Source organism: Panthera onca, chromosome C1 (genome assembly GCF_046562875.1).
Source record: "Panthera onca isolate mPanOnc1 chromosome C1, mPanOnc1 haplotype 2, whole genome shotgun sequence".
Lineage (NCBI taxonomy): Eukaryota > Metazoa > Chordata > Mammalia > Carnivora > Felidae > Panthera > Panthera onca.
The window spans coordinates 51,452,771-51,472,273 of record NC_138346.1 but is presented as its reverse complement, the minus strand read 5'-3'; the positions used below and the strand labels follow the sequence as shown (position 1 = coordinate 51,472,273).

At 38.4% G+C, this 19,503-nt stretch overlaps 1 pseudogene; it reads right to left on the bottom strand.

The window, feature by feature from the left end:
- The window catches only part of LOC132671022 (transforming acidic coiled-coil-containing protein 3-like), a 146,218-nt pseudogene extending 132,732 nt beyond the window's left edge, over positions 1–13,486 (bottom strand).
- Positions 13,487–19,503: the final 6,017 nt, after the last annotated feature.

Here is a 19,503-nt window from a genome sequence, read left to right as displayed (position 1 = left end):
ACTGGTGTGTGCCTTCTCTTCCCCTCTCCTAGGGGTGGGATTCACTGTGGGGTGGCATGGCCCATCTGGACTACTTGCACACTGCCAGGCTTGTGGTGCTGGGGATCTGGCGTATCAGCTGTGGTGGATCGGCAAGGTGCACAGGGGCGGGAGGGGCAGGCTCAGCTCGCTTTGCCTTCGAGATCTGCTTCGGGAGGGGCCCTGCGGCACCGGGAGGGAGTCAGACCCACCGGAGGGAAGGATCCACAGAAGCACAGCGTTGGGTGTTTGCGAGGTGCAAGCAAGTTCCGTGAGGGGAACTGGTTCCCTTTGGGATTTTGGCTGGGGGATGGGCGAGGGAGATGGCGCTGGCGAGGGAGATGGCGCTGGCGAGCGCCTTTGTTCCCCGCCAAACTGAGCTCTGTCCTCCCGGGGCTCAGCAACTCTCCCTCCCGTTGTCCTCCAGCCTTCCCGCTTTCCGAGCAGAGCTGTTAACTTATGACCTCCCAGATGCTAAGTCCCGCTTGCTGTCTGAACACACTCCGTCCAGCCCCTCAGCTTTTGCCAGCCAACTCGGGGTCTCTGCTTGGCCGGCAGGCCGCTCCTCCACCCCAGCTCCCTCCCGCCAGTCCGTAGAGCGCACCGCCTCTCCGCCCTTCCTACCCTCTTCTGTGGGCCTCTCGTCTGCGCTTGGCTCCAGAGACTCCGTTCTGCTAGTCTTCTGGAGATTTTCTGGGTTATTTAGGCAGGTGTGGGTGGAATCTAAGTGATCTGTAGGACACAGTGAGCTCAGCGTCCTCCTACACCGCCATCTTCCCAGAGGCCCCTATCTAAATTATTTATAAGAAATTCATAATACCACTGGCTGACAACAGGCCATATGATGTACAAACATGACATGGTTCAGAGGAAAGGAAATAGGCTCCACACTAACGAGTAAGTAAGCTACTTTTAAACTCATTTAGCTTATTTCCTCATTTGTAACATGAGGATGACAGCATTATTTACTACAATGGGATGTTGTGAGGGTTTAACAATGTCATTTTTGCTGGAATTATTATGTCTGTGATCTTCAGCATGACAAAATCATTCCGTGCCTCATTTTCACATCTCTGAGTGGGAAGGATATAACCTGCTTCAGGGAATTGTGCTGATGATTAACTATGACAAAAGAGGTGGCATAAGTGGCAAAGTGACTAGTACATGGTTTCCTTTTCTTTCCCAATCCTATCTAAGATATAAGCAAGGCCAGTGAAATTCCTCAAAATGTTTGAATATAAATGGATTCTAAAATAAGAAAAAATCATATGAACACATATATTTGAAATATAAATAATAGTATTAAAATATTTCAATTTTCAAATGCATAGTAATTTGAAATAGCATAAATAATTTCCTACATCCTCAGGCATGCCCACATCTGCTACATTTTTTCATATACTTTCTGTTATGGATTGTTGTTTTAATGTGAATGTTCCTTTTGCCTTATGAAATATTATTTCTTTGGGGTATTCTTTCTAATAAAATTGTCACTTATCTTAAAATCATCACTGCCAATTTATTTCTTTTCATATTTTCCATATCTGTATAAAACCATACAAACATGGTTGGCATTTCTTATTCAAAACACATCAATAACATTGGAGGCCAGGGTACACTTATCTTTTTTCTGTCAAACTAAAGTCAACTGTTGTGCTATTTGGAATATTAATGGAGAGCCTGTCAGATATTCAAATAATAGTGGAACAATGTTTATCAAAATCATTATGCCCAGAGGGAAAAAGGGCAAAAACCATGGATATCTAAAGTAAAGGAAACATAAAATTTTTTTCAGATTACCCTATTTAAGTCTTCAATTCATAATGAAAATTAAAAAAAAATAATATGTGGCCAGTACTGAACGAACTATGCTAAATCCAAGTACAATGTATTCAGAATTGGTAATGTGATGTTTCAATATTATCTCTCTCCTAACAAGGTAAATTGTTGTTCATCTTAATGTCACCCAGAAGTAAAGCATTTGCCTAAAATTAATTTTCTCTCTTTTTAAATATGCCACATTAGTGATTCATATCTTCTCTATTTGGGGAATACAATGTCATGTTTCAGTTGAAAATAACTTCTGATAGGCTATGTGAGGATATAAAAGATACATAAATGAAAGAGGATAGGGCTAAAAAAAAGAAAAAAAAAAGAAAAAACGTCAGCCTACTCCTCTGTGTAGTTAGTTTGATAAGAATATAGGTCAAATTGGTCATGAATAATTACAGTAATATTTAAACAAAGCCACCTGAAAAAGTATAATTCTCATATCAGTGAAACATGAGTTAACTCAATTAAAAGTTGTGATATAGCTGAAGAAACTATGTGTTTGTCAGAAAAAAAGGTTGAACTGCTACAAAATCATAGGGCAGTCTTTCCCAAACATCAGCAGTGCCTATCAAGACTGCATCCAGGAAAAAATAGTAAATTTAGCCACCAGTTTTTCTGGTAATAAAATTCATTTCTATGCAGTTTTACATGGAGTGAAAGCAGATTCTGGCTATGTTGATAGGATTCCACTTTTTAACACAGGTGTAATGGCAAAGTAATAAATTGGCACTCTGGTTTTAAACATTAGTTTTAAGAGTTTGTGCTTTACTTAAATTGAACCCAATTCTGGAACTGACTGAATTAGGATTTTAAACCTATCCAGCTGAGAGCCACAGCAAATGCTCCAACGTACCTCCACTCCAGGAGAGACAGTAGCTATATGATTTCATTCTTGGCCTTGTGACTTTCCATGTGCTCTGTTAGAGTTATATGAGAACATGACAGTGTAGAATCATCAATGGGTAGCTTCTCAGTTTTCAAGATGAGTATTTACTTCCAATCTCTTCCAGTGGCAGATGTTACATTAGATGGCATTCCTTTCCAGAACATCTTATTTCTTGACACAAATAACAATTCCATACTTTTTCATTTTTCTTGTGGGATATTTATATGTGTGCTTTGTTTTTATAGTGTGCCAAGGGCCTCCTAGAATTTAGTTTAGGAGTCATTGAGATAATCTGGCAACTTCTGCAGAATACAATAAGTTTATTTAGGAAAAGAAATGTCACCTCCTTCTGAGAAGGTAGTAAAAGAATTCAAGATCCAACATCATCTGGTTCCAAAACTCTATAATTATTGGGTGGCCTTTAGAAATACAATGGGGTAAAATCATCTTGGGTGGGTACAATTTCAGAATCATTTTTTCCAATTCTATTCAGGACAAGGAGCATCTGTAGATCAAGTGGCTTTCCAAACCCAAATTACACAGTGGGCCGATAAGCTATCACAATGAAATTCTGTTGTTGACGGGAGGAGCTCAGCAGTGGAGGAGGGAAAAAGGAAAGAAAGATGCTCCAATTCATCTACAGAGAAAAAGATGTAGAAAAGGAAGTGAGCATAACAGGTTAATGTCACACCATTCTAGATTGTGCTCTAGAAAATTGATTTTGAAATTTGCTTGAAGATAAGAACTGTCTACAACCCTTTTTGAAAAGCTCTCAGACCTCATTCCAGACCTAATAAACCACAGTGTGCTCAGAGATAAAACCTGGTAACCTGGCAATCTGTGCCTGTTACAAGGTCTGAGGGGATTCTTCTCTGGTAAGTTTGTGATACACTGTTTGAAAAGAGAATGTCAAGTTGCTAGCTAAGAAGATGCTTTTACATGCTTATTGTGATATTCTGAGCCTTGGGAATAGTGAGTCTCATTCCTAATAAAATAATAATCCACTTGTCAGAGTCAGAATAGAAGTTCAAATTAAAAAGAGCAGAACAAAAAATAGTAAGGCTTCACAATGTAGGGCAAGAGCTTAAGCAGACTCAATAATAACAAGAAATTCAGGGAAGGCAGTAAAGCGTATTACCAGTTGCAATTACTTTAAACAAACTAACAAAAAGTGCTTTGATGTCTGTAGTATGAAGGCATGGGTGCAAATCTTGACTTTTTCAGCCACATTTTTATCATCTATACAAAATGAGTGATGGTATCCAATTTATAAATGCTTATTATCAAAGCTGATGTGACAAGTAAGTTAAATAATGTGTTTGAAAGTGCTACATGAATGGATTATGACTACAAGGTGAAGAGTATGAGGGCAACTGTTTGTGTCAGGAGAATTCAACAAGGTGTGGAAAAATTACAGTGACAGTATGTAGAAAGTGGCTAACTGGCAGCAGAAAACATAACCCCCTCTAGTGGCCCAATAGTTCATCTGCAATGGCCATCTCCAGACCTAGAAGGTAAAACAGGATTCAAGTTACTTGGGGAGGAATCCATTGAGTAACTGGAAAGTTACCAAAATACAATTCAGATATATGGAAGAAAACTCAGTACCCACTTCCAGGAAATGGGGTACATGATGGGAGCTTTATATAACACAAGTTATTAGCACTGAAAGCAAAATCAGAGCTATTCCTAAGGCTTCAATTCCCCTTGGTCAAGTCTGGCAAAGTTGAGCCTACAAATGGAAATCAAATCCCAGCTGTAAAGAATGGGAAGTTCAGGAAACTAAAGAGGTTTTTAGATAAGGGCCAATAAACCAAATTAATGAGACAATGCTTATTGAACCACAAAACGGTGTTCAAGACAGACATCTGCTGCCCACAAAAGATTCTGGGTGTATCCAGAGGTTTTAAATGCACATAGCTTTTTATGCACCAGGAAGGTGAAGTATAACAATGGGGGGGAATGTGAGGGTTGTTAGAATTTAAAATGCAATATTCTAAATTAATAATCTAATCTAATATAAAATTAGAATTTAAATGCAGCCCAATACAGATTTTTTAAGACCTACTGAAAAACAAAAATGGTCTCTCAGCTAAATTAAAGAACCAAGTGACTAGATTCTGACTATCACCTAGCCCATGAAAGGCCCAGAGAAGAGGGCACAGATACAGATAGTGTGATATCTTCATTAACATTAAAAGTTTTCTTATTCTTTGGATTCAGACTTGAGAAACATTCAGTTAACACCAACTGTAATCCAGGCACTGGATGAGGCCTTCCCATGTATTATATGCATTATATTTAATGTGAATGTAATTAGGGGAAAATCAAAGTATCATGATGATCCTACTCCCAGAAAACATCTCAAAATTCTGACTAAAAGGTTTTAATAGTAATAGTAATAATAATAATGTTATTGCTAACAATAATAACCAAGTAAAGAAATTAAGTAAAACATAATTAAACAATGCAGAGAAAACAATTAGTCCTATAAGTATTAGAACATTTAACCTTGGAAATGTACGTATATTCTCTGGAGAACTTAATTACCATCCAGGCATTAAAGAACATAAACTATCCCAAGTGAAAATGTGTAACACAAAACACAAAAGTATCATTAATCCATACTGATTTCACAATCTTGCATAAATACTCTAACCTTCTTGTAAGTATTCACGATGAATTTTAAATATCTGCATTCATTGCTGCATTTGAAAGAATTTCACCACCTCTTGAAAAACAATAGGAATAGAGTGCCCTCTAGAGTCTCACATGTATTTAACGCCAAATTGAGGGGAAATCTCATTTTAATCATTTCTGGCTATGCTCATTAAAATTTAGAAATGTGGCAGATTTGTCTGTTGCTGCTACAAAAATGCACACATCTTAAAAATTCAAATTCAGAATAATTCCTTTTCCCCCAAGAGAATATCTTTGAACATTAGCTATCTATGCAGAACAAAAAAAAATTACTAAAGATTTTTTTTACATTTTTATTTTACTTTCTTTTTATGGGCTACATGAAAAAAATACATTTGAAACATATCTAATACCCAAAGGAATATTTTAATCTTTTATGTATACATGTTATTTGCTTATAATTATGCATTTATTTCAGTCTATAATTTCCCAAAAGGAGAAACAATGTTTGTTAATCTAACATCTGAAGCTTCTACATTAAACTGAGACCATCCATGAGGGTGACTAACAAATACTTTTGCAAGTAGATAAATCAACAAACAGTGTTAAAATAGAGGCATAACTAGATATGTATTTGCCATGTTTAAGATACATAGATCAGGCCAAAGCTGTAACTATCAGGCTGTATATAAAGATTGATATATATTATATATAAACCTAATTTTTATATAATATGTGAACCCTGAAGTTGCAAACCTTGAACCAAAAACTAAAATTCAAGGTCTAGAAAGACGAACAGTTGTTTCCTGCAGTTTAATAAAAGATAGGCTTTGCTTTAACATCCAGCTATCATCTCTTTATCAATAACGTCAAGGATCCAATTTCCTTATCTCTAGAATGGGTATAATTTTGCAGCTGAGCTGTATATATCCAATGTGAAAACTCATAGAAGGGCTTTATAAGCTACAAAAAAGTGTGTGTGTTTGTGTGCGTGCGTGTGTGGTAATATTTATGTTATATATATGTTATGTTATATATATATATATATATATATATATATATATATATATATATATATATATAAAATTGAGAAGGTTAAGTTTGGCTAAATGAGGTCATCCTTAAATAAAAACATTAAGCATTCTGGTATTACCCCTGGCCACTCTTCAAGCTTGTCTGCCAGTCTTCCTCTTTGCACATACAAATATTTTACATATTCTTTGGGACTTTTCCCCATGACCTTTCTCTTTTCACTTGAAATTCTTCCTAGGGAATCTCTTTCCCTCCCATGTCCTCAAGTACGTCCCCCAGTCTGGAAACACTTTAACTTACTTTTACAGATCTACTTTCTAACGTCTAGATCTATATTCCAGCCTCCTTCATCCACAGCATTAGAGAAGCCCTGAGACTAAAATCAAAGACATACAACATGTTTGAAACAAGATGCTGTAGGTGCAAAATGAGTCCAAACATACTTAGAACTGTCCTCCCCAGTCACAGCTGTACTCAGAGAAATGACCAAGAGGATGTGAGGGCACCAGAGGCACCTTGAGATGGTCCACCCCTGGTCCTACTCAGATCCACCTGTGCCCTACATTAAATGAAATCTGTCACTGAGAGTTCAAGGTGTTGGCCTCTTCAAAAAGCTTAATACACAAGGGCTAGAGGTACAAACTACAGATGCTGCAACTTATACCCAAACCAAAATTCACATTCATCATCTCACTTATCTATCATTCTTTATATATATTCTTCTCTCTTCTGTCTGCCAAGTTGCTCCATCCCTCCCCCACTTGTCTAAGTTGCTTGCCTAGTGGAGTGACAGAGTGGAGTGTCACAGCTCTTCAGCCTGAGAGTCTGAACTTTTATTTGCTTTGTTCTTACCATGCTATCATCACTGCAGTTGCTGGTTCATTATTATTACCAGACATGGAAATACCTGCTTCATATCCTCAGTTCCACTGTTTAGTAGCACTCCTATCTCTTCATGAACTTGAGGTTCATTTCCTCATGAATATAATTCTTTTCTTACCTGCTGGTCCACTGCCATGAGAAGCCCATAATAAAACAGGAGTTACTTTTCACTCTTTTGAAGTAGTCACAACTTCAGGCTCAAGGGACACACTGCATTACTGAGTGAAAGTATTTCCGCATCTAGCAGAGCTGAAATATCAAGTAGGGGACGTGCAAATTCAACAAGTAGACATCAAGATGGTGAGAAAGACCAGTTTATTTCCATGTCTTGGTTCTTGGATCTGTGTATTTTAACCATGAGAAAACCTCATTATATATAAGCCAGTGATTCAAGGCAGTCTTGAAGGGCATTGGCTAAACCATCCCATAATTCTAATTATCCTATTGTTTTTAGGTGATGGGGTATGTGATAGAACCAGAGGATCTGTTGCCTGTGCACCTACTTTTACACCTCTTTCTCTATGAAATGAGTCCTTTGATCAGAGGGGATGTTATATGGTATTGATTTTGTAAATCACACATTGAGTGAGTGCTTCTGGTATTGCAGAAGCACTGTTAGCAGGTATGGAAACCCATATCTAGAGAAGATATCAATTCATGTAAGGAGGAATCACTGTCATCTTCAGAGTGGAAAGGTATTGGTATAATCAACTTACCATCAAGTAACTGGTTGACCTCTGAGGAATAATAATGTATCAGGAGCTAATCACTGAAATCTGCTTCTAGTAGGTCCAGCATTCAGTAGCAGCAGTAGCTAGATCAGCCATAGTGAGGACTCCATGCTATTGAACACATATACAGTCTCCATCTCTTCCACCAATGCTCCTCTGTTTATGAGCTCATTGTGCAAAAATTGAGGTGACTCAAGGTGGAAGCTGACCAATATCCACCAGAAGGGTCATTCTGTCCACCTAATTGTTCAGTCTTTCTTGTGTGTTGAATGTGTTCCAGTGGATAGTATCATCATATAGGAAGAGACACACACCCTGGTATGTCCAGCTCATGCCTCTAACTCAGACCTTTTGTGCCTAATCTAATCTTGTCCATTCTAGTTTTCTGACTAAGCTTGTCCATTCTAGTTTCTGACCTTCTTGGAAGGTATATCTTGTCATTCATACAAAATAAACAACCATGTATAATGCTCACATCTCTGCTCACTAGGAATATCCCCTCCTTCCCAACTGTTCTTTAGGGCCACCTCTGAGCAGCATTAGAGTGAGGAAGCAACTCACATTTGGTTCCACATATGGAGTCAACCTATCTGTGAACTAGTCCTTATATGTGAGATGAGGGAGTTACAATTCTGTTGGTACAACAAAGATAGGTAAAACAGAATTGGGGTCACCTGTTAACATAATTTATTTTCCTTGTGATCTGCTTGCATCTGATCCCAAAAGAACCACTTCTGTTTATCTTAGTCTATTTGGATTCTGTAACAAAAATACCATAAACTGCATGGCTTATAAGCACCAGACCTTTATTTCCCATAATTCTAGTGGCTGGCAAGTCCAAGATCATGGTGCCAGCAGATCTGGTATCTGGTGAGAATCTGTTTTCTCATAGATAGCTGTCTTTTTGACTATGACTTCACATGGTACAGGGTGCAATTTGGGCCACTTTTGCAAGGGCACCAATTCCATTCATGAAAGCTCTGCCCTCATCACCTAATCACCTCCTAAAGACCCCACCTCCTAATACTATCACCATCTATGTTCTAACGTTCAGAACATAGAGCCATTTAATAATGAATTGTCACCATGCTTATCCAAACTTTTTGTCAGTGATCTACCCAGGTCATGGTTAGCAGCTAGCTAATGGACTGGTATTCAGTCTCTGCCAGCATTGCACCAGCAGTGCAACTGGTAATTTTCTTCTGCAGAAGACATAGTCTTGCTCTAAAACCCTAGATGCTGCAACTTTCTTGTTGGGGCTTCCAGAGACTCCAGATGGAGTCCTTATCTGGTTTTTACATAATTGGATCCACCTGAAATATAGGGCAGCTTACACTATAGCCTAGACGTTCTGCATAGCCATCTTTTTCCATGGGCCCAATTTGAAACTGGCAACCATCAAAGTCATCCCATAAATGAGTCAAAGTGGTATCTTTAATTGCAATGTATGCTTTCTTCAAAATCTGAAGAGGCCCACTTAGTACTCTGCCTGTTTTCGTAGTTGGACTAGGTATAAAATACAATAACTTGCCCTTTACCATGGAAAGAATGTCCTGGAATATCTAAGGTCATTGAACCTCTGAAAACATTTACAATAAAGTGGTCCCCTGAAACTTAGAGGTTTTACCACCATCTGACATGAATGGGCAACTAGGGTAATTTCTTCTTCTCACACATCAGATCCAGTTAACAAGATGGCATCGATATAGTGGACCAGGGTAATGATCTGTTAAATGTTAAGATAATCAAAGTCCCTGTAGACTTTATTTTTATAGAGAGAAATAGCATTAATAATGTCCTGAGACAGGATAGTAAATGTGTACCACTGTCCATCTAACATAAAGGTAAATTGACCTTGAAAGACTCTTGATTCACAGGGATTGAAAAGAATTCATTTGCTAGATCAATACCAAGTACCACAGGTATATTGATTTGTTCCAGTGGAGATAAAATATTTGGCACACCTGTGATTGGACCCACTATTTGGTTAAGTCCATGGTAGTCTACTTCATCTGTCAAAATCCACATGGTTGTTATATGAGTCAAAGAGATGAATTGAAAGGAAATATGTTGGAAATAAACCTGTGTCCTTTAGGCCTTTGAGGGTGACACTAACCTCTAGTTTCTCCTAGTTTTCAGTTTTACTTATGATTCTTTTCCTTGGTGCCAGGAGTTTGACTTACTATGTGACAGATTTAGGCCAGGACTCCATTTAGCACCTGCTCTCCCAAAGTTCCACCTTACCCAAGGCTCATGATAACACTTCTGCTCCCCTGTCATAAGTACCAGCTCAAATTATTTACCCAAAACCCCTTGAAAGGTCTTTACTCAATGTATCACTATCTGATAGGTGGATACAAATCCTTCTGGGTAAGGATTGAAGAAAATATTATTGTGTATACTGGAAGTAGCCTTTCAATGTCCTTTCTCAAAAGAACTGAGGCTTCCCTCAATCAATAGGCTCTGCATCTGTGAACTATCTCAGATCACTCTGGCTCAGATATGGAATGTATTTTCCTTTGTTCCCTTTAATATCAGTCTTCATAACTCATTTTTATATACTGAAGTTAACAAACTACACGCTGATGGACTTTCCATCTGTCTTCTTCCAGGAGAAGCATGATGAATGAACCCTTGGCACAGACCCCAGTAGGCCAAGGCTTCCTAGTTGCCATGCTGGCCTTGTCACCCATTACAATAATTATGTCCAAATACAACCATTTGGCCTCAGATATTCTGGAATCCTATCATTCTCCTGTTCTCTTGACAACCACAGATAGCAATCTCCAACTGTGAGCTGTAGCCTAGAGAGGACAGCTACTGTAGAACTTCTCAAAGTTGCCAATATCTCCATCAATACTGCATTTCTTATTGCTTTAGTGAATGAAGTGTTATCAGGGCTCTTCCAGGGAAGAGAAGCAGGGATGGTTTTTCTAGTCTCACATAATAAATTCATTCTAACATGCCTACCTCCCGAGCTTCTAGCACTGTTCCTCAATGTTCTGTCAAAGAAGTTCTGGCTTCTCCTCCTAGCTTCAAAGAGCCATGTCAGCAGGATATTACAATGGGCTCCTGGTGTCCTCTCTAGCCCAATAAATGTTGAGTCATGGGCATATAGACATTGAGTCTATAAACTCTCCACTTTCCAGCCTTGTTTTCTGCACAAGCCCTAGGCCAATGCCTTTAAGATGTACTCCCACACATATTCCAAAGTTCCAGCTGGTACATCATTTCCATCTCCTACATTTCTTTGGAAAGTAAGCGATCCTCTTCCCCCCCTCCCAAGCCCCCATGCCCAGGCTTTCTCTCTCAAGCTATGCTGCTTTGACTCTTGTTTCTGCTTTTTAGGCAATGACAGAAGGAAGGAATATGTCTTAAGGAAGTCAAGCACCATTTGCAAGGCATTTGGCCCTGTTGAGGTCTCTCATGCAGGGTCTTTCATCCCCAGGCAAGAAGAGGTTGCTCTTCCCTAGCATGTAGGTCAAGGAACAATGAGCCCAGGGGAATTAATAGTTCACATTTCTCAGGGTGCCTGGGTGGTTCAGATGGTTAAATGTCTGACTCTTGATTTTAGCTTAAGTCATGAGCTTTGTCCTGACAGTGCAGACTCTGCTTGGGATTCTCTCTGTCTCTTTGTCTCTGTCTCTGTCTCTGTCTCTCTCTCAAAATAAATAAATAAACATTTTTTGAAAAACAAACAAGTTCAAACTTGTCTAGCACATCCACCCAATTTCCTTATCCCATTTCTCAAGTTTCCACTATAAAGGCCCTGATGCTAACTTAGGGCACCTGTCAAGGCTACTTTCTCCATCTCCTTTGCATTTTGACCACTCTCACATGTCAGTTCCTATCCCAGTCCAGGCTCTGGCTGCAAGAGATAAGAGACACTTTAAACCCTGCCTTCTGGCTTTCACTGAATCCTGAGTTGATAACTGGCTGATCTGAGCTTAAGGTTCTTCTTCAAGGCTTCCAGAGCAGGCCAACTAGTATACAGTCCTTATTTCCCTCACATCATTCCATTAGTAGAGCTACCAATTGTGTCACGTTAGCTACTGCATATCCATCCACCACAAGTAGGATTCTTAGCCATCATGACACCACATCACCCCAGGAGTTATCATTCTACTTACCACCAACACATTACTTTTCTTCTAAACAAACAAACGAACAGCCTCTGAGACACATTAAGCACAAAGCTAGGAATGGTATATACTTAGCCAAGCAACATTCAATACAATCAAAACCTCTGAAAATCTATTTTCATATAATTCAAATAATTTCAAATAATTTGATTTTCTCTTTCTTTTGTCAGGCAAGCCAGCTGTGGTTTACCTATAATGCACATTCTATGATAATTTCACTTTGAAGCTATTTTAATGGAACTGAACTGGGAAAACACAATAGAATCATTATTTATTCATTCTGGGTGCAGCCTTTATCAGAGTTATAAATCTTCAGCAAATGTGAGTCAGGCTCTTCTCTTCTCTGTGCCCTAGGCTTAGATTTTAACATCTGTGAAAAATGAAAATGAATCTTAAAAATGTCCTTTTACTTAGCTTGTAATGGGTAGCTCCACCAAAAACATAAAACACCTATTAGTAGAACCCAGTGATTCATCACTTACATACAACACCCAGTCCTCATCCCAACAAGTACCCTCCTTAATGCCCAGCACCCATTTTCCCCACCCCCATCAAGCCTCAGTTTGTTCTCTGTATTTAAGAGTGTCTTATGGTTTTTATCTTACTTTTCCTTTCCTTCCCCTATGATCATCTGTTAAGTTTTTCAAATTCTACATATGGGTGAAATCATGTAATGTCTCTCTTTCTCTGACTGACTTATTTCACTTAGATAATACCCTCCAGTTCCATCCACATTGTTGCAAATTACCGTGTTACTTTCAATATTTTTTCTTCATTACCATATTTTGCCAGTTTCATTAAAATATGCCTTGTGGTGGATCTGCTTTTGTTGAATTTGATGCGAGTTCTCTATGTCTTCTGGATCTAGCTAGATATTCCCCAGATTATGGAAGCTGTTAGCTATTATTTCTTCAAATAAATTTTCTGCCCCCTTTTCTCTCTCTTCTTCTTCTAGGACTCCTATTATATGAATATTGTTATATTTCATGGAGTCACTGAGTTCCCTAAGTCTATTCTAACTATGCATAATTCTTTTTTTTCTCTTTTGTTCACCTTGATTACTTCCTATTACTCTGTCTTCTAGGTCACTAATTTGTTCCTCTGCTGCTTCCAGCCTTCTGTTCATTCCATCAAGTCTTTCTCATTTCATTTATAGAGCCTTTTATCTCTGCTGTGTTATTCCTTATCTCTGTGTTAAGGGCCTCATTCATGTCTTCCATTCTTTTCTCAAGTCCAGGTAGTATCCTTACAATCATCACTTTAAATTCTTTATCAGGCATGTTGCTTGTATCCGTTTCACTTAGATCTCGGGCCATGGCCATGTCCTATTCTTCCATTTGCGATAAAATTCTCTGTCTTCTTATTTTGTCTAAGCCTCTGTTCCTGCTTCTGTGTGTTAGGAAAGTCAGCTACGTCTCCCGTTCTTGACGGTAATGGAGGAGAGGTCCTGTTGTGCCCTGCTGTGTAGTGTTCCCTGTGTCCTGTGTCCTGGCACTACCAGAGCATCTTCAATGTGTGCTCTGTGTTCTATTGTGTCCTTATCCTTCAGGTAAGTCATCTTCAGATGTGCACTCCCCTTTGTGCCCTTCTCTCGCCCTTCTCTGCAACCAAGACTCCCTCCCTACCACAGCAACCACAATCTGTTTTTCTTCCAAACTGCATCTCTGCACTTCCTACCTTCTTCAATATGTCTTCTTCTTTACCTCTGGTTGTGGCATTTGTTCTGTCAGTCTTCTGGTCAATTTCTGGGTATTTAGAATGATTTGATAGTTATCTAGTTATATTTGCTGGACAAGACAAGCCTAGGATCCTCCTACTCTGCCACCATATTTCAACTTCAGCAAACAATATTCTTAAGCTGGTAGATCTTCTATGATATCAAGAAAAAAAAGAAAATACTCTAACATATTTATATTTTCATTGGCATAATATGTTAATCCTCCCGGAATGTTTGTATTTTAAAAAGAAATATTAATTGTGGGAAATAGTGAACTTTCAGGCACCAGTAGGAGATGTAATTTTTGTTTCTAATGCTCCTATAATCAGACCATGTGAAGCAACCCCAGATGGATAAAACCATTCCTAAGTTTAGCTGTCCCTTTATAAATGGGTGATCATCAATAAGAGTGTGGTATAATGGCTTCTATATCAGACAGAGACCATTAGCTATGTGACTTTGGAAAGTTATTTAAGACTTCTGAGTCTGAGTCTTTACATCTGTAAAATGAAGATAATATCTACCTGCAATGCTGTTATGAGAAGAACAGTAATGAGGTAATGTGTGTTTTGCATGCAAGTAGTTGTTAAAACAACCAAAATTTATTCTCTCACACTTCTGGAAGCTAGAAGAGCTTCCCTCCTAGATTCTGTTAATACCAGCAAACTTTGCCATTCCTCAGCTTGCCACTGCATTACTCCAATCTCTGCTTCTACCATCACATGGTATTCTTCCCGCGTGTGTCTGTATTTCCACATGGCCTTCTAATAAGGACACAGCTCACTGAATTTAGAGCCTACCCTAAGGCAATATAGCCACATCTTAACTTGATTATATCTGCAAAGACCTTATTTCCAAATAATGCCACATGTACACGTATCATAGGTTAGGACTTCAACATATCTTTTGGAGGTACACAATTCAACTCACAACACCTCTTGATTCTGTAATGACATCACTTTCTTCTATACCGTAACTGAGAGATTAGTCCAAGAGAAGATAACTGAAGGAATGGATTCTAGTAACAAGCTTAGCAAGAACACGGTAGAAGCAGCTCAATAAGTGAGAAAATGTTTGTCATGTTGTGCTGAGTCCAGCAAGTATGCACAAACAGCAGCATATTCTATCATTCAATTTTGTATCAGTTTAAGGACAGTATCTTTTCGGAAATTGCATAACCAGAAGTTTTCTCCCTTATGCCACTAATGTGTTTAATTGCCATTTTCCACTCATTTTTAAATTCTGCTCTACTTTTAAACATTAGCAAATCCTTTTTTCCCGTTTTGAAGAAATATTAACCGGAGAATCCCTGCAAGCCACCAAATTACTGACAGGGACTGGAATATGGGGTCAGGAGAAAAACTCACTTCTCACCACACATTCTTTTGATCTATTTGAATTTATCACGTATCTATGTTACATGAAGAATCATTTAATTTAAACAGTCTCCAGTCCACGATTTTGTACCATCTTTCATCATGTTTGTAAGCTTCATCTACTTAACAAAAGCCACTTGTGTTGTAGAATTTCCTCATAAATCTCCAAACCTCATGAATATTTCCATTCTGGATATTATTATCTTTCTTTTGTTACAAAATTTGCCACCAGACAATGAAATGTGGATGATAAGGTATAGTGTACGAAGGGCTGTGAAATCCTTGAATAAATCTAACAGGCGTGTTTTCCATTTGTTCCCTCTTTTAAAGAAGAATATATACAGCCTCATAAAAATACAAGGAGAATATGAAGCAGACAAGAAACATATGCCAAATTATAAATGAGAGAGCATAATATAAAATAAAACCAATTCAAAAGGAATTACAAATAAATCATAGGAAACCAGTTCAGAGTTGCACAAAATAAGACTATACACAAGAATTCCCCTCACTTCTCTGTCTTTATTATTTAATGCAAATGTAAGAAATACATTTACAAACTCTTTCTACTCATGTGGCAATGAAGCAGATAAATGAAAAAGGTTTATACTTGAAGTCAGAAATCGTGGGTTCAATTCCCTGTCCTACTCAACCCTACATGTGCAATTTGGGAAATTACCGATGTTGGCCTCACTTTCCTCCCCTACAACAGAGCTGATAGGCATAATAACATAAAATGTGGTACACCTTGTAAACTACACCTTGTAAACTACAAAATGCTACTAAAATGTAGGCACTCCTAATAAAGTGCACGTCTCCCAAAAGTAAAACAAAATGCCATGAAAATGGTCTTTCTGTCATTTTAGAATTCTCTAATATTGTAACTATGTGTATGCACATGTGTGTGTGTCTTTGTGCCTTTGAATGTAGCTGACAGCAGCTTAAAACCAGTGAAACCCAGAAGCTCTTGAATTAAAGTCTATCAATTATCCAACTACCAAGTGTCACATGAAAAAAATGTCCCCAGGCTTACCTAAGAAATAAGGCTAAAACCAAACTATCAAATTAAGGCATATGGCAGTTTAAGGCATGTGCAAACATTTGGAAAGAGAAAGATTTGTTGAGACCTTCATACAACAATGCCATGAAATAAGAAAGAAAATGTTTATCTGAGAGAATGGAAGAAGAAAAGTGACCTTCTATATATGAGTGTATAATAGCTGTGGCAGTCAGAATCCTAAAATGATCCCCATTGACCTTCAACCCTGTATAATCCTCTCCCCTTGAGTATGGACAGACCCAGTGAATATGATGAGGTATCACTCCAGTGATTATGTTATATTACCTGGCAAAAGAATTTTACAGATGTCATTAAGGTCCCAAATCAGTTGACTTTGAGTAAATCAGAAGGAAGATTACCTTGGGTGGCTCTGACCCAAGGGTGGGCCCTTAGAAACAAGAATTTTCTCTGATTGGCTTACTAGAAAGAAAGCAAACAGCCATGTTGTGAACTGACTACAGTATTGGCTTTTAGTTGCTTAGGGTGGTCTCCAGCTAACAACTAGTAAGAACACAAGGACCTCATTCCCAAAACTGCAAGGAACTCCCGCTTTGGTCTTCTTCTTCAAAATTACTTTGGCTATTCAGGGCCTTTTGTGGTTCCATACAAATTTTTGGATTGCTTGTCCTAGCTTCGATAAGAATGTTGGTGCAATTGTGATTGGGATTGCATTGAATGTGTAGATAGCTTTGGGTAGTATTGACATTTTAACAATATTTATTCTTCCAATCAGTGAGCATGGAAAGTTTTTCCATTTCTTTATATCTTCTTCAATTTCCTTCATAAGCTTTCTGTAGTTTTCAGCATACAGATCTTTTACATCTTTGGTTAGGTTTATTCCTAGGTATTTTATGATTCTGGGTGCATTTGTGAATGGGATCAGTTTCTTTATTTGTCTTTCTGTTGCTTCATTATTAGTGTATAAGAGTGCAACTGATTTCTGTACATTGATTTTGTATCCTGCAACTTTGCTGAATTCATGTATCAGTTCCAGTAGACTTCTGGTGGAGTCTATTGGATTTTCCATGTATAGTATCATGTCATCTGCAAAAAGTGAAAGCTTGACTTCATCTTTGCCAATTTTGATGGCTTTGATTTCCTTTTGTTGTCTCATTGCTGATGCGAGAACTTCCAACACTATATTAAACAACAGCGGTGAGAGTGGGCATCCCTGTTGTGTTCCTGATCTCAGGGAAAAAGCTCTAAGTTTTCCCCCATTGAGGATGATGTTAGCTGTGGGCTTTTCATAAATGGTTTTTATGACGTTTAAGTATGTTGCTTCTATCCCAACTTTCTCGAGGGTTTTTATTAAGAAAGAATGCTGAATTTTGTCAAATGCCTTTTCTGCATCAATTGACAGGGTCACATGTTCCTTATCTTTTCTTTTATTAATGTGATGTATCACATTGATTGATTTGCAAATGTTGAACCAGCCCTGCACCCCAGGAATGAATCCCACTTGATCATGGTAAATAATTCTTTTTATATGCTGTTGAATTTGATTTGCTAGTATCTTATTGAGAATTTTTGCATCCATATTCATCAGGGATATTGGTCTGTAGTTCTCTTTTTTTACTGGGTCTCTGTCTGGTTTAGGAATCAAAGTAATGCTGGCTTCATAGATTGAGTCTGGAAGTTTTCCTTCCCTTTTTATTTTTTGGAACAGCTTGAGGATAGGTATTATCTCTGCTTTAAATGTCTGGTAGAATTCCCCAGGGAAGCCATCTGGTCCTGGACTCTTATTTGTTGGGAGATTTTTGATGACTGATTCAATTTCTTCTCTGGTTATGGGTCTGTTCAAGTTTTCTATTTCTTCCTGTTTGAGTTTTGGAAGTGTGTGGCCTGAATGAGACGGGAAACCATCAAAACCCTAGAGGAGAAAGCAGGAAAAAAACCTCTCTGACCTCAGCCGCAGCAATTTCTTACTTGATACATCCCCAAAGGCAATGCAATTAAAAGCAAAAATGAACTATTGGGACCTCATCAAGATAAAAACTTCTGCACTGCAAAGGAAACAACCAACAAAACTAAAAGGCAACCAACGGAATGGGAAAAGATATTTGCAAAAGACATATCAGACAAAGGGCTAGTATCCAAAATCTATAAAGAACTCACCAAACTCCACACCCAAAAAACAAATAATCCAGTGAAGAAATGGGCAGAAAACATGAATAGACACTTCTCTAAAGAAGACATCCAGATGGCCAACAGGCACATGAAAAGATGCTCAATGTCGTTCCTCATCAGGGAAATACAAATCAAAACCACACTCAGATACCACCTCACGCCAATCGGAGTGGCTAAAATGAACAAATCAGGAGACTATAGACGTTGGTGAGGATGTGGAGAAATGGGAACCCTCTTGCACTGCTGGTGGGAATCCAAACTGGTGCGGCCGCTCTGGAAAACAGTGTGGAGGTTCCTCAAAAAATTAAAAATAGATCTACCCTATGACTCAGCAATAGCACTGCTAGGAATTTACCCAAGGGATACAGGAGTGCTGATGCATAGGGGCACTTGTACCCCAATGTTTATAGCAGCACTTTCAATGATAGCCAAATTATGGAAAGAGCCTAAATGTCCATCAACAGATGAATGGATAAGAAATTGTGGTTTGTATACACAATGGAATACTACATGGCAATGAGAAAGAATGAAATATGGCCTTTTGTAGCAACATGGATGGAACTGGAGAGTGTTATGCCAAGTGAAATAAGTCATACAGAGAAACACAGATATCATATGTTTTCACTCCTGTGTGGATCCTGAGAAACTTAACAGAAACCCATGGGGAAAGGGAAGGAAAAAAAAAAAAGGTTAGAGAGGGAGGGAACCAAAACATAAGAGACTCTTAAAAACTGAGAACAAACTGAGATGGGGGGTGGGAGGGAGGGGAGGGTGGGTGAGAGGTATTGAGGAGGGCACCTGTTGGGATGAGCACTGGGTGTTGTATGGAAACCAATTTGACAATAAATTTCATATTTTAAAAAAAAGAGCAATAAGACAATGATCACTAATAGCAAATTATAAAAGCAACAGCCACTGAAGCAATTTGCTAGTAAAAAACCGTAGCAATGGTCACCAGATTTATAGTGTGCTAATAAGATCAGAAAAAACAAAGAAAGAAAATGAAGAACTGCCTGGATACCTGAATTCATATTTTTTTTAATGGGAAAGAAAGCAGAC